This window comes from Larus michahellis, chromosome 6, assembly GCF_964199755.1.
Source record: "Larus michahellis chromosome 6, bLarMic1.1, whole genome shotgun sequence".
NCBI lineage: Eukaryota > Metazoa > Chordata > Aves > Charadriiformes > Laridae > Larus > Larus michahellis.
Window position 1 is genome coordinate 1,215,610 of NC_133901.1, and position 16,704 is coordinate 1,232,313.

The following is a 16,704-nucleotide window of genomic DNA, read 5'->3' on the forward strand; positions in this document are numbered from 1 at the left end:
CTCGCAATGAAAGAAAATGCTGGACTACAAGCACTTACCCTGGGTGTAAAAGTAGGCGCATTATTTCTGACTGGTGAGATGAAATACATGCCAGACCCATTAGCAAAAGAACACATTACGTGGTCAGTCATCTCTTGTCATGGTCCCACCACAAGCTACGTGTACGTGTTCTATCCACGGGTGCAAAGTTGGTTGTTGGTGCTACTACTGACCTTAGTCACTACGTTCATTTCTAAACAGCTCTTCTGGCAGCAAAATGGTATTTTTCCCCCAAAACATCCATGCAACTAATACCAATCATGCAGAAATAAATGCTGAAGAACAGCCAGCACCATAAGGATTTATCAGCTATGTTTGTATTTCACACTCTGTTTGTAGAAAGAGCTGAGCTTTCACATAAAGCAAAAGAACAGAGATCAGGCACGTCACAGGCACCAGCAATACAAGGTTTCCTGCCTGCTTGTTCTCTGCCGTTATTAGAGCATGGACCTCAAGAGATGGAGATGGGCAGCTCAGTCTCCATGGCCCACTAGTCCTTTTTCCTCCTTCCTCTGGTTATGACACCAGACACCAAGTAAAACCAATGGCTTTAAAGACAACGGGTATTTCAGCAAGAGATGAATGAGTCTTCTGAGCTATCACATCATGAAAAAGGCATTTCACAGGAAGGGTCAAAACCAGGACTTTGCAAATACCCATGGAAGTTCTATCACATTGAGTTAGCTAATGAACTTGCAGAGACGCTAGCAGCAGAGTCACATCACCTGACTTTAAGCCCGTAATTCAGTCAGATAATCTCAGCTACCCCTTCATAATCACAAGCTTCTCCACAGAATAAATCAAGGCACTGAAGCCCTGTTCCATAGGGTCAGCCAGGAACTTCTCTCCTCCGACTGCTGAGGAAATATAAAGTGACTGAGTAACTTCGCCAGCGGAGAGAGGTGCCTAAAGCCAGGGTATAAATACCTCCCCAAGGTTGAGTACTTTTAGAAATGTGCTGCTAGAACTATTAATTCTAAAAAACGACAGCTTCAAGTTCTTATTGTCACTTGCTATTTAGCATGGTGCTATGATGGTTCCTCTTTGACCCCCAGGATTTAGTGGAAGTTACTTTGTTTTTCCTTCGGACAAGAATTTTCTCTTTCCTAAGTCTGCCCCCACTTTTGCTACAAATGCAGATGAAGAGCTCTCTGGCTGCAGAAAGTTACATTGGATAGAGATTGAAAGGACCTGGTACAGTTTGCAAAGAAAGAAATGTACATCTCCCCGCACCAGCCAGTGCTGAAGAAAACCTTCTCAAAGGGAGACAAATCTCGAGCGACGCAGACTGTAGAACAGAGATCTCCGTTGTAAAGCACAGGTTCGGTGACATGCACTGCAGCAGAGACAGCTCAGTGGAAATCCATCAGAAAAGAGGGCTTTCTCCTCTGCCTGGTTCCATTCAGGTCAATAGATTGCGGGGAGCAGGACGTGGAAGGGAGGAGATGCTGTTATCCCACCTTACAGACACAAAGCCAAGTGAAAAGTCCGGGGTCACACAAAGACTGCCGCAGCACAGGCAGCACTACACCTTGGAGCCCGACGGCCGTGCTCCAAGTACCGGATCGTTCTTCCTCTCCTGAATTCTCCCGGACCTCCATGCACCCTTGCGCAGTCACACTCGTCGGTGTGCGCTAGACCAGCCTGCGTAGGGCAGGTCTCATCGCCTTCGTTTTCTCTGCAGGGCAGATTACCCTGACGGTAGCGAGAGAAGAAACCCTGTGTCAGGTCTGCCTCTAAGCTGCCTGAAATGAAACAGCACAAGAGGAAAGCATCGCTACGTACGCTTTAAGGACCCCGGGGGGTTACCGTGCCTTCCAACAACACCCTCTCCCGGCAATTTCTCAAGCACAGTGAGCATGACCACTACTCGGTGCTTTGCGCGTAAGCCAACGCCAAGAAAGCGTTAGTCATGCTACTGACACGACTAGTGCCTTGGAGGGATCCTTGAACACAGCTACGTCTCCTGTTGGTTAATGGGGGCTTTGAGAAATTGCTCATCTTGGCTGGTATAAAAACAAGCATTCATGGAATGGGAACCTTCCCCCTTTAGCTGAAAAGCTCGATGGAAGCAGAAGGTTACTTCGTGTTTGACACTGTTTAGCTAAGTGTGGCAGTGAGTGAAGCTTTCTCCCCCTTTACAGAGCTCGGTATTTAGATGCGCTCTCTTTTGCGCTAAAAATAACAAAGGGAGTATTTGGAAGAAATCGGAATAGATGAACTGATACATTATTGATAGAAGCTTCGAGCAACCTGCCACTGTGTTTTGTAACATGGTTCAATCTCAATTTTTAATGAAGCAACCTCTGAAAATCTGATGGGGTGAAAAACATGACCTCTCAATGATACGGTAGGCAAAAGCTCCCACCACACAGCTGAGCTGCCCCCTTTCACAGCCCAGCGGAGTTTTACCTCAACCTGACCCTACCGTTTACAGGCAGAAGGGACAATACGCTGACTCAGACAGGAAAGGTGGCATTAGAGAGATGCACAGCTCTGAAAGCCGCCTAAACAAACCAGCCTTTTCTCCTATTGTGCCCAGTTTCCATCACGTGCGTACTGACTAATACTCCATCCTATTGGAAACACACCTCCAATTCGTTGAGAACGTGTTTACTAAAACATCATTTGTAAAGAAAAATCCACGGAAATCTTGCCATTAATTGCACCAGGAGCAGAATAGCATGACAAGGAGGTACACACGGAATAGCCAGAAAAGACCAGCAGAAACAGGTTTTAAAACATATGAGCGTGGGATTAAGAGCCAGTTCTGGAGCATTTGTTCTCGATAACGCAAGAACAGAGAACTTTATGCAACTGGGTTTTGTATGGGGTTAACTCTTTGTCTAAAATAATTATTCCAGTGTCGTTTTGACTGTGGCTGTGGCCTTATTCCCTGTGGCTGCGATAACATCCTCAAGCTGCAATCAGAGAAACTGCTCGTCCTTCTTCTGTCTCCATTTTCTCAAATCTAGAAAGAAAGCACATATAACCCTCTTTCATTCAATTACCCTCAAATCTGCTAATGAACCAACAAAATACTAACTCTTAACAAAATACTAACTCTTCCGCTATGAAGACTGGCTAATTTATAGTTGCTGCCCCGCACGCAAAATGGCATTCACTGGCCTGGAGTAAAGTAACATTGATGATAAAAAGGTGACAATAATGGGATTACATTCAAGCGTTCGCTACTCAGAATAAGGAAATAATTCATGGAAAATGCTTTCATAAAATTAATTATAAATGTATTCATATGTCAGGGAGATAAGTATAAATGATTTCGCAACACCGTATGTAAAAGAGAGAAGCTTGACAACACACTTCACAGAGAACATTAAGTCGCAAATACGGTCCTGTATATAGTAAAAGCCAAATTTTTTCCCTAGCATTCATGAATCAACTCTAACGAAGGTGGTGGAGTCACACCTGCAGATTCCAAGAGGGAGCCGGCTGTACGTGGCTCCACCTGCCCACACAAACCGTCCGTGTTCAGTTCATGTTCTCAGAGGCACCAGGGGTTGGTACCATAGTGCAGAATCGCTGATTTGTCTTCAATGCAATTTTTAGCTCTTCGATCACCATTTTTTTAATTCTTTAACATATATGATTGCCTTTCGGAACGGAACTATATGTTTCTATATTGTGCCAGTCTTTAGAGAAAAGTTAGAAATCATATGGAGCATTCCCTGGCTCTTCATAAGTGAAATTGCTAAGGTACAACGACAACATACTGTAACCCTCCCATCTTGTAATTCATGAGTGTGAAAGGGTATTCCTAACACAGTACTCAAAGAGCGTCGCCTGTTATCAGTAATCACTTCCCAAGGAAAAGGGGAAAAGATAGGGAGAAAAGGAGTGCAACAATACTTGGCACTGGAGAAAAAAATAAGAAAGAAAATGTCAAAATTAGAGCCTTTATCTCCTCTGAGTTATACTACTCTCAATCCAGCATGAGCAGAGGGACTTTTGCTAAGTGTTGTGTTCAGAAATCACCTGGCTCTCCAAAGTGACCTACATTCAAAGTCATGCTTAATCACAAGACCCCTCTTCTTGCCAGGCTTCTGAGCTCAGTTCCAGCAGGATATCTTTTCTTTCTACAATTTGTTTTAACCACTACATGTATTCGCCTCTTTGGTTGGGATTCACAGCCATCTCTAAATATTAAGCACTAAATTAAAACTCTTGTTTTTCTCTCTAGCAGAATGGAAGAATGACCTTGCGATCAAAAGGGCTGGACTAGGATTCCAAACTCTGGGTTTAATTCCTCACTTCCACACAGGATCCTTGCATGACTTCAGACAAATCACCTACCAAATCTCTCTCCACTTCAATTTCTTGTTATAAAACGGGGATAAACATTATGTTATCCGTGAGGACATGCCACAAAGCTTTGTACGGCCTCTGGCTGCCCAGTGCAATGGTATCTCAAAGACAGTGGCAGGCTGCAATGATGACTTGGATTCCCGTCCTGGAAGCTGTCCCACATACCTTGCGAGAAAGCTTAGGCCTGCTACAAAATCAGTTTACATGATTCCCTTCAACCAGAAGGAGATAACAGTAACAAAACGGGAGCTGGAGTAAGCCCCTCGAACCCACTGGAGCCGGCAGAGCAAGATGTGCCACCCACACACAACCGCTTGGGTACCAGCACCGCTCTGCAGCGGTCTCATCGCTCTCACGGTTCACAGTGACTGCCCCCCACTAAAAATGCTTTGGTTTTAGCAAGGGACCCCACCATTTGGTACGGCCCCTTAGCATTAGAGTGTTACAGCAGCAAAAGTTGGCTCAAGCGTGAAATAAATCTCACCAGAAATGGCCCCAGAGGGAAAATCTGTGTCCCCTAGAAACCTCACCAGGAGGCCTGGCTGCTCCCACAGCCCGTGCCCTCCATGAGTGACACGGGGCCGCCTCCCAGGACAGTTCGTGGTGGCACGGACGGCTGAGCAGGAGCCAGGGCGGTGGGGTGAACGCCGCCACTCCAGAAGCCGGGCTCTGGGCTTTGCTCCCCCTCCCCTGCTGCTTGCAGAGGGTTAACGTTCTCACAATCAGATACGGGGCCAATCTAGAGTTTCAGGCCCACAGTCCGCCCGGCAGCTTGAAGCGAGGGAGTTAAGCACGATGCCCCTGATAATTTGTGTGTTTCTCATGCAGTTCTGTTTACCTCAGAGAATAGCTCAGATTCATGTGGTGGCTCATCTGTTTGTTTCCCAGGAGTGTCCTCCTCATCAGGTACAAATGACTTGTTGTTTCCCCGTCCCGTCTGCCTCCTTGGTGACGGATAGATGAGAACCGTTCCCTGTGCGCTGGGACTCTAACGTGATCTGGGTCGCGTTTGTGGCAGGCGGGGGCGGCGGGGGGAGAGGAGTGCAGGGACGGGGCAGTTAACGCTATGAGAACTACAATCCCTTTGTAGACGAGCGTGTTTGTGTGCGTTTCCAACCCCGCCGCAATCGGCTGCCAGCTGCTTCGCCATCCCCGAGTCAGGGGAACAATGGCCCAGGAGCAACGCTGGCAGCAGAGACAGGTCTAAAAATAGATCTTCGGAGGGCTAAAATTGGGGGGGGGGGGGGCACATTATTTGATTGTTTGTAGTAACAGGTTTATTTTCTGCAAAGTGAAAAGTCACCACGTTTATTGCCTTGGACTGCAGGAGCACTCCTGGAGGCCGGATTCTGCCCTCACTCAGAGAGCAACGGGGAGGCACCAACCCACCCCTGTTACTTATGTACATTAGGCAACATATTACCCAAGTCACAATCCACGGCTTTGCTGGATGCCTGCCTGATGACAGAAGATGCAGTGGTATTTATAAAGCCGGCCTCCATTCCCTTTCACTTTTTCTTTAGACACTCATTTTTATAGGCAGTCTTAATTTGGCAGTTACAGTTCAGCAGGGATCACATGAGCATTTTTTCTTTTGATTCCCATAGTTTCAGATGCCCTGAACTCCATTCAAATTCAAGTCCAAGCACAGAGAAGCCAAGTTTCACCAGGACTATGACTGAAATCAGACATTTCTGGGAACATCATAGTTTCTACAGAAAACCTCAAACTGACCCCATTTCTGTCAAATCTGGCTAGAGATTCATCAAAAAAGTTCACAAACTCCTTAACAAACCTGAGTAAAAGCTCAGTCTTGGCTCTTAATGATATCCACAAGTCGTGTTGCTGACAGCAGAGGCAGCAGGATTGGGATCCCAGTTAATTAACCTCCACGTTTTACACTGTGTGCAGAAAACATTTCACACAATTCCACTTGTCTCAATCAACCGGCTCAATTAATAAAAACAGGTCTGGGAAGATGCTCCCACTGGAGTTTTGGCAGCGTCTTTGGCTTGCCTGTGTTCTCCACTTGTGTGACTGGGAGGAAATCCTGTTGATTTCATTTTCATCTTTCTCTCTCAATTTGAAAATAGAATCTATGATTTTCCATCATTTCCACTTAGATAGAAATATGTTGTGAAAGGTAATTTTATTGCTGAGAAATAATCTTCCTAATGTCAGCCATTATTTCACTCTCAGTGTGACAACTAGGGTAAGTGTTGGAAATCACTGTATGTTTCAGCTAAAGTATCTTGACAACACAAACGAAGAAGAAAAAGGTAGTCTTTTTGTTAATGAAAACTGCACTGTTATTTTGGTCTATAATGGAGAGATTCATGTAAATGATTGCCTGTCGTCTATACTAAAGAAAAATACCAAAAAAAAAAAATTCAGCAAGCAGGAGAAGCGGTTTCCTTCCTTCCTCCTTGAATTTACTCTTATCATCTTTACTGTAATCAGCCCTTTCACAACATTCTGCCTCTGATGTAATGCTCATTGACTCCCTTAGTAAAATAAATCAAAATCTGTCACCAGACCAGGGCAATAACCTTTGCAAAAACTAGGGAAACTACTGCAATTCTAGCCATTTGCTGTTACGAGTAAACATTATCCTATTTATAGATCTATAGGCATTTGGTATGTAATATTATACAGTAAAATCCCCTAGCCCATGCCTCACAACCACCTTTATGTCAATTGAGAGTGGAGGATTCCTTCCTTTGGGGACGGGGGACAGATGATATCTCCTACTGCTGTCGTCCCTCAGGGCTCCTCTCCAGCGCCACATTTCTCCCCTTCCTCCACTGCACCTGCAGACAAAAGAGCTGTCCTCCCATGCCGGCAGTGCAGAATCCGAGCTTAGGGACAGGGAGACAGAAACATGTTGATAAAGATGCAATATTTGATGGGGTTTGCCCAACTTGAAAGTTGGAGAAAGAAGAAATTTTCCGATTTTTTGCTGACCTGTTCCCCCTCCATACCAAGTGAACAAGGACATTTTTGCTATCTCCCTAACCTAGTTTCCAATTAGCTTTAGCAATCAGGTCTGCAAAGTCATAGAATCACAGAATGGTTTGGGTGGGAAGGGACCTTAAAGCCCACCCAGTGCCACCCCCTGCCCTGGGCAGGGACACCTCCCACCAGCCCGGGCTGCTCCAAGCCCCGTCCAACCTGGCCCTGAACCCCTCCAGGGATGGGGAAGGCCAAGCAGCAGAGAGGGTTATGAGAGAACTGAAACCACAAGTGGGCTGTCAGGGGGTAAAACAGAACTCTGCAGCATCTTCAGTATCTCAGCGCTCTGGCTGCTTCCTGTGGCCACTACTGCTCTTGGTAATTTATTCATGTCTTAAAATTCTAGGTCATCAGATCTGCCCTTTGCAATCATATTACAATCTCTTAAATTTACGCTTTGCATTCAACAGAGAATCTCTGATGAAGTTTTTCAGCTTGATTTTCCAACTATCTGGAAACTCCAGACAGTACTTCAAGCAGATGGAATATGTGAAAATTTTGCTTCTCAGATTTATAGCTCAAAATGATGAATGCTGGTATTACATTTGGGCAAAGCTTACTCACACAAATAGTCTTTTCTCATGGAAATAGCTTCACTTAAGAGGGAGTGAGCAAAGAATTTGCCGAATTGGATGAGAATTCCCTGAATCTATTCCTGGTACAGATCTAGCTTGCTTTTCACTGCCTGATGAAGAAAAACAAGCAAAACCAAAACAAGGAACACTTCTAGAATTTTAAGAGATTGAGGGACACAGAGTGCTGGACGGCGGTGAGTGCCTCCACTGCAGTTCTGTAGAGCAGCAAGAAGTCCCAGGTCCCTTGAGTTCAGCTCGGTGATCCTGAGTTGCCCCCTGGGGAAAAGATAGAGCAAAACCACTCCGGCTTAGCTCCCCACCGAACCATGCTGCCAAATATATATGTTACCTATGAAAAGCACAATGTAGGACGATTAAAATGCAGTAATGTCATATGATTAGTGTGGAGCAGCTCTGCTGGCAGCTTGTTGACGAGGGTAAAGCTGCCAGGCCCCTACTTTGCTTTCCAGCCACCACTTTGTTGCTGGGGCAGTCAAAGATAGGGGGCAGCTTCACCAGGTGAGGGAGGAAAACTGAGATTTGTGCCCTGATTCTTCTTAAGCCGTTTCCATAGGGTTTTCTTTCTTACATGCAAAACAAAAGCACACCATCTGAAAAACATTGGGCAACAACCCGGGAGCACTTCCCCACCTCAGGCAGTTGCACGGGGAGAGGCTCCACTGTGTCCTACCAAGACGGTTTCCCCTTCTTCTGTGTTACTGCAGCAGTGTTAGGCGCCAGGCAGGGATCTTGTTACCCTTTACCAGCTGTAGTCTTTTACCCGTCAAAGTCTTGCAACCGATTCATTTGTCTACGCTAATTTTAAAAGCAGCGATGACCCCTTCCTTCAAAGCACGACCCTTCCTAATTGAAGAACTATGAAACGCCTGGCAGGACTGAACACTACTCCTCCTGCACAGAAACGAACATTAAGAGATCTTCCGTAAGCTGTCAGAGTCTGCTGATGTCCAGAAGGTTTCCTAAGGCCCCAAAAGTAAAAGTCTGAATCTCTACCTCTGCCCAAACACGCACATGGCTCCTGAGCTCAGGAGTGGCCTAACAGATAGGGAATTTCCCATAGAAATAAGAATTTCTAACAGAGACAGGTAAAGATCCACCGTTGGCCTCAGGCTGTTTTCCAGCATCAACAGGCCGCTTCTGCAGGGACATGTATCTACATCGGGGCAGCTTTCGTAACAGGAACGGAACAACAAGACACAGAAGCCTCCCCCGAAGCGAGATGTTTGCAGAGGGCCGAGACATCCCTCCCACGGGTGCACCCACACGACGTCCCTCGACCCATCTGTCCTCCGCAGCCCCCTGGAGCTGCCTGCCCGGGAGCTGAGCCCCTCCGCTCAGTGCTGCCGGCGCGCACACAGTCGCCTGCCTGCAGTCCGAATGTAGGGAAACATAACCCATTTGCTCTTACCCAATTTAACCCAGGCATCCCAGCCTGAGGGAAAGGAAATCCGTTATTTCCAATCCCTCAGGCTTCCTGCCCCGCTTCTGCTGTGGGCAGCATCCCCGTTCCCAAGCCCGAAGGTGCTCCCTCTCTCTCTCCTCTCTGACCTGAAGCTTTTCAGAATCATAGAAGTGTCTGGGTTGGAAGGGACCTTTCAGATCACCGAGTCCAACCATCAACCTAAGACTGACGAAAACCACCGCTACCCCATGTCCCTCAGCACTATGTCTATCTGTCTTCTAAATACCTCCAGGGATGATGCCTCAACCACTTCCCTGGGCAGCCTGGTCCAACGCTTAATAACCCTTTCAGTGCTCTCACCAGTAAGAGACTGACCAAGGAATCAGCCTCAGATGGGGAGGCAATTCAGTCTTCCCACTAACCCTTCAGCAGCAGTAATTTTAGGGCACACGTGCCTCTGAAGAGACCCACAAACCAGAAATTATAGCTCCAGACAGAGCAGCACTGACCCATGCTTGTCCACGCATCACCGCCCAATTCCCCTGCTGGGGGAGAGGGAAAAAGAAGCTCAGCCTGTGAAACGACACTTGTGTGCAACGTACAGCAACAGGGTGGAAAGCCCTGAACCTGCACCAGAGGCGATTTACCGGCAGTTTCCAATTTAATTGCTGGGAAGGCAAAGAGCAGGTGGTGAGCAGCAACGGGCAGGACGTGCCACACCACATCGTGCAGAGCCAGCATTCCCCTCAAAACCACCTGTGTTCCGTCCTCTTCACCACCAGGAGTATGGCAGGAAAACGGGCCGTGAAAGTGCATGCTCATGGCATCGTTCGAGGAAAATGCAGATGTAAAGAAAACCATATTTCCAGAGACCTCCAGAAGCTGAGGTCTGGCCCTGCCACCCGCTTACAGGTGACTGATGTTAACTGGTGCAAAACCCACTCGTACCAGTAACGCACAACAAGGATTAATGAACTTTCATGCACAATTATGGCAGAAATTTAAACATGAATTTGCTCCTGCTTTCTATTAATAGCAAGCTCCCAGGCATTCTTGGGAGGTGAATTTAAACCCCATACTCAGGCACTTGAGTGTGGCAAATGTTAAAGCAGCACGGACAAGGGCTGAGATATTCTGTACAGGAAAGTTCTTGGGTACTTAAGCCAGCAATGGAAAAGGCTTTCCCAAAATGTATTCACTGTTGGGATTAAGTGGTATTTCTTGAGGTTATATTATATAAGGAAGAAGGACAAGGGGAGCAAAGGCCTTAGCTCCCTTGGAAATTCCATGGGAATTAGGCACCCAGCATCTTGCTCTGAAAGGTCTTACTTCAGTTCTTTTTCAGCCTCTTGGGATTTTTATTTTTTTTTAAATATATTTTGAAAAACAACAGCCTTGTTTACAAACCCTGCCCTGGGGGGGGCGGCTGTTTCCTTCAGATTAGGAGCACAGAAAAACCTCCAACACCGCCCTGCCTGAGACAAAATCTCTTTCTGCTCAAGATCCTTGCACCAGGAGAGGTGGTTCCAGAGCGCGGGAGGCAGCAGACCCTCTGCCGCCAGCCGGCCCCCTGCAGCCCCCGTCAGCCCAAGGCGACCTGCTGGCGTTGGCAAAGCTGCCCTTCCGCGACTCACAAAAAAAATAAACCAAAATATATCCTATATATGATGACCCAAAACCCCTGAAAGGGTTTGGGGACCCTTTTTAGGGACAAAAAGGGGTTTTAGGGGCAAAGGATTACTATTCACTACTTTTTTATATAAAATCCAAGCTCACGCAGTTCATACTCATCCATATACAATGGAACGTAATTGCAGGGAGCAACTGCCTTATTTTTTCATGAGGCGTGTTTATGTGTGGGTGGGTAATGGGAATAGCAATGGGTTGGTTGGGCTTGGTAATAGAATACTTCGCAGGTATGGCAAAAGAACTAAAACACAGCAATCAGCAAGGTCAGCCTGCTGTTCCTCAGAACAAGGTCTTTGTAAGCCACCCAAGACCCGAAAAGCAAGCGAGAGTGTGTGGCACCTGCGTGGATGCGGAACGGCGGGACTATTTCAGGACGGGTATTAGTTCAGCATCTAAGAAACAGGGCAGCGCTTTGGCCTGGGACATCTGGGTGCTACTGGAGTCTTACCAGTTGAAAAAGTCACGATCTGCTCATGGGCAAAGTGTGACCAGGAAAATAAGCTAATTTTTACAGTAAATAACTTATGGCAAATTATTTGCTCAATGTCATACAGGGCCTTGCCTGTTCAAACCTTACAGATTGGCAATACTTTGTGGTCTCTGCAGAGTCTTCAAATCCACTACCACAACTGGGTTTTGGTTTTAAAAAAAAAAAAAAAAAGAAAAAGAAAAAAAAGAGGGAGAGAGGGGTTTTTTTCCCTTTTTTTTTTTTCCAGAATTAGCCGTTTTCTTTGAAGGGAAAACAAAGCTAACAGGTTTGAAGGAAGGAGTTTTCACATTCTTTTTAGAAAGTCTATTTATGAGGAAGAAAAACCTACTTTTCAAGTCTATACTTAAACTTGAAAGAGGACTGTTGCCTAAAACTAGCCATTTGCCTACTTTCTCATGCTAATGTCCTGTTTATAATTGACACCTTCACGGCCTACTGCTATATCAATTTCACTTCCCCAGAGAAAGAAAAACCAGATCCTGTGACTAGTGCACTGGATTGATAATCTAGCCTAATGCTGACAGATAAATGCACTAATTTTCTTCTGTGGTTGGCTCCACATTGCGGAGTAAATCTGCTTCTAACAACTGCCTCAATAGGCTCTGTAACCTGTCCAAAAGATGATGTCAAGTGCTACAAGGGCCTAGGGCTAGTATGGCAGGTAAGAGTTACCACCGGGATAAAGTTACAGGTGAGGGTTTGAATGGGAGGGTTATTTTAAACGAAAGCCTGGCTGGAAATACAGGTTGCTTTATAAAAAGTTGAAAGAGTAGAGAAATAAAGAGCAACTTATATAATTTTTTAGTCTATGTCTTCACTCGGAAAATCAGCACGTTCTTACCAGAAGTCAGCTGAGGGGTTGCACCCCCCACGAAACCCCCAGGGTTTGTTACGCTGGGTATAGTGGTGGCGCGGAGAGGGATGCGCCTTGCCCTGCCTGTGCTGGGTCCGGTGGCAGCACAGGCTCTGGGCTCCCGTGGAGCACCAGGGCCGTCCCTAACCCAGGCACAGAGCACGAGCCTCAAGAGCGTTCCCTGCGCGCGGGAGGCTGCTGGGGGATACTGGTGCCTGCTCCCACCTCCTGCCTTGCAGGAAGCTCCAGCGCAGGCAGGTGCCGGGGCTGACTCCGGGTCTGTGCGGTACAGACACTGGTGACTGTGTCCGTGGCTCCCTGGAGATATAAACTGCAGACACTGATGGAGAACCAGAGGCTTTGGGTTTTTTTTAAATTTAGTTCAAACGGTGGAGGGGAGGGGGGCAATGAAAAACAATTAACTATTTTTTTTTAATTCCATGCCAAATATTTGGGTCGTTTCTGAGAATGTCATCAGCATCTGCAGAGCCAGTACGGTACCAGCGTTGCTTTTCTCTTATTGGTTTTCTTGCTGAATTCCAGGATCACTACGCTGGTTGCTACCAATTTATAGCACTTCAATGTTCATTTATCATTTTGACCAAAAGAGCAACTTTGGTGGACGTTTATTGATTCCCTCTTTGGAAAAGATCACAAGCAATAGCTTTTTAAATAAAAAGGGTCTTTGGGTTACATGGATAACCCTGGCACTGAGGGACACGTCTCTGACTCTGCTCTCATGTCTAAAATGTTCAATCAGCTCCCACTCCCCCAACCTGAAACAAAAATAAAACCTCATTTTAATCACATCTTTTTCTCCTGATTTTCTCTCCCCACCTCCTGACCTTTCCATGTGAAGAGGATCACGCAGAACATTTCAGCTTTTCTTAGGCTAACTTTTGCTCACTTTGAATAGCACTTATATAGGTCAATAGCATCACTTCCCCTTTCGCCCCCCTCCCCATCACAGAAGAAATACAGGATCTGACCTCTTTAATGCTTCAGTTAACAGGATGCCTTCTTGTTTGTTTATGGCGCGGAAAGTTTGATATTTAAATGAAACAAAATATTCAGGAAAGAGACTGACCTTATAGTTTCTGGGTTTTGGGGTTTTTTTTCACGTTTGTCCAGCACCAAGCACAGCTGGCTCTGAGTCAGGCTCCTCGCTGCTATTTCAATATAGCACTAAGAGCAGGAGTACTCTGACCACCAACTACAGGATTAACAATGGTAGCTCTACCCTTGTTACAGAATACATGGAAAAAATATGCCATACTAATAGCGTGTACTACAGCACGTGCAAACCCGCCTGTACACTGCAGGTAAACTCTAGCTCACTGCTTCATTGCTACAGAAAAACGCCAAAAACGGAGCCAATGTCTGAACGCAGTGGGTCCCCAGTTCGGTCACATTCTAATATGTCATTGTTACGGTCACAAGGAGACAATAAAACACGTGTAGGAGGACACAGAGAGAAAATATTCTTTGACAGCAATAACGGCATACATATTTTGTGCACTTTCTGAAATTTTCTACAACAAATATATATTTCTCTTCTAGGTTGTTTTGGGGTTTTTTTTTTCTTTTTCTATGCTAAATATTTCTGAATGCCCCCTTCCCTGAGCAGAGGAAGCTAAAAGTTTTGTTAACATTTCAGGCTGAGTGTTTATCTTTTAATTCTGTATGACTGTTCAGTGAATCCAATCCTGCTCCCATGGAAGTCTAATGAGAGTCTGGGTACTGCATTCCCCGGGAACTGGATGGAGCCTCCAACTCCTGACTTTGTGAGGCTTCAGCCATGCAAAACCCTGCTGGCACAAGTAACGCATAAGAGCAAAAATAAAAATTCTGCCTCTTTGAAACGTCTAACCACGGCTCGTTTGTTAATACAGTAGTTGAAAGGTGACAAAAAACACCCACTGATTCTGAAAAGTTTGGAAACAGGTATTATTTTTTGGACTGTGACGCCTTCGCTAGCTGTTAGCTTTGGAAATATTTAGACATAAATCAATTTTGTCCCAAAACAGAGGCCCAAAGGAAGACTCGGCAGAAAGGGGAACCGAGTCCCGCGCGGGGCTGTTTCAGCAGGGGGCGCCGCCGCCCCGCCGCCCAGCCGCCGCGGACAAAGGCGCGCTCCGCACAGCCCGCTCCGCGCTTCGACAAACGCGCTCTAATCACATCGCAGACATTATGTTTTTTAATTTTTTTTTATAGTAGCGGGACTTCGATAATCGGCCACGTTATTAACCAGTTTGTACACGGCGCCTTCGCATCATCGAGCTCTGACTGGCTCATTAAAAATAGCCTGCACTGAGTTAGCAGTTCTCATCACAACAACTCAAGGAGGCTGTATTTGGGAATTATGCTGCTGAATTAGCACAACAAATAAGGAATAATATGGGGCATAAGGCAAAGGAAACTTACACTTGGGCTGCTTCCTTTCTTTGTATTCAGCGCTGCTCACAGGCACCCTGCCCGGTCGAGGTTAGGGAAAGAGCTGAAACTGGGAATCACAGGGGGAAAATAGGGAGAGAGAAATATAAGGGAACTATGCTTTTCTCCCAAACAAATGCTACTCGCAACAACCTGTGATAATTTCTTAACTGCATTTCTTAAAATAAATTCGGCTCACTGAAAGGAAGGTGCAAAAAGATTGAAACTTTTCATGCTTAGGGATTTTAATTATTTTTTTTTTTAAGTATTTTCTTTGATGGGTATGCAATGCTTGTCCCACTCAGTGTTAGAGGACAAATACGAATGAAGGTTTTCTTTCAATGCTTCTGGCTGAGAGAGAGCACAGAGGTCGCTTTTAAGGCGACTAGTTTTTAGTTTGAAAATGGTGGGTCCCCTGTTTCTCAAGAAACTCGCTGCTTTGTAGTCCATTGCTATGCACCTGAAAACTTCCCACTGACTTCCAGGGGAAATTTGGCTGCTCAGGAATGTGGGATTGGGCTCTGGAATGGCAATCGCATACAGAGAACTTAACAATGCGCAAAAATTTAACCCTTCAATGGAGCTAGTCACATGCTTAAAGCTATTCATGCATTTATTACCCTGCTTCGTATAGAAGACAGCAAGCAATGCATTTGTTATATTAGAAAATTATAAGGAAAAAAACCCAACAGTCAGGTGATTTGGGTTTTTTTGAAACCATATGGTTCATCCAAACACTTAGCTTCTTAAGTCTTCACTGATCTAAATCTGATTTCTAAAAGCTCTTGAAATTTGGCATCTGGTTTAGGGCACAATCCAACTCCCTTTAACCAGATAAGAATTCAGCCACTTCTAGTCGTGGTTAGAGGCAAGCCCACGATTATAAAGCCCCGCTAAATTCCTGCACTGTGCTTAGAATTCTGCAAATACTTCGTTAGTGAAATGTTATTCCTAAACTTAATGTAAAAATCAGTTTATTGCAATGATTAAAACTGACCTGCTTACGGCATCCATCAGATGGAATGGCAGCCGACTAGAAGGGTCTCGTCTCAGCGGGGCTGGGAGAAAAGCCGAGGTGTTTCTGACTTGGGGGCCTCCTATGTCAGATAGCAGCAGACGTCAACAAAAGTTGCTGGTAAGCTGCAGACAAAACGTCAGCAAAGCAGGGCGAGCAGGTTGCCTATGGGGCCAGAATGTCTGAACTCTACCAAGTGCTGCTGAGGACCACGGCGTCAAGGCCAGCTGTGTTAATTGGGAAGGGAGAGCAGCAGTGAGAGGGGACCCTGCGGCCCCCGGGATGAGCACCGTGCTCCTTAATACCTCACTATGGCTCTTCACTGCAGGGCCAATAACAGACCCTTTGGCTATGAAGAAAGTGCAACTGGGGTAATATTAAAAAAGAAGCCGAGTCCCAAGGTTTTGGCAATCGTATGTTTTGCTATTATGGGTTATGGAAAACTAGCCCTGTGCAGACAAGTCTGGGAAGGGATGAGTGAGCAGAATGCAATGTCTTTCCTAATATAAACAGATTATTTTGCATTATGGCAGATTTAGGAATGTAAAATGTTCACTCTGTAGCTAGTTAAAGGCTTATTATAATTGCTCTACTACTGCTATTGCTACAGGATTCCCTGTCTCGCCCAACTGGTGGATGTTGCTTGGCTTTCAGACTCCCTTTGCAAGGGGTTGCTGGAGATGGGAAGGAGGAGATCTGAGGACAGATCCTCCATCCACAGTGCCACAGACATTCTGCATTGTACAACAGTTCATAACTCATTTAATCCAGTCTGAGAACACACCTTAGAAACACACAGAATCCAAAACATGAAAGGGAGCCTTCGCCTCCTCCCTTTCCAGATGAGCA

At 45.8% G+C, this 16,704-nt stretch overlaps 1 long non-coding RNA gene across 3 annotated transcripts in view; it reads right to left on the reverse strand.

Moving 5' to 3' along the window:
* Positions 1-285: 285 nt before the first annotated feature.
* LOC141745211 (uncharacterized) overlaps positions 286-16,704 on the reverse strand; it is a 208,851-nt gene continuing 192,432 nt past the window's right edge. For 2 of the 3 annotated variants that reach the window (XR_012587704.1, XR_012587705.1), the window contains one exon: positions 286-3,010. This is a non-coding gene — a long non-coding RNA (uncharacterized LOC141745211). Of the gene's footprint in view, positions 3,011-14,831; positions 14,911-15,837; positions 15,938-16,704 lie in introns of all 3 variants that reach the window. The other variant, XR_012587706.1, reaches the window with a different exon arrangement.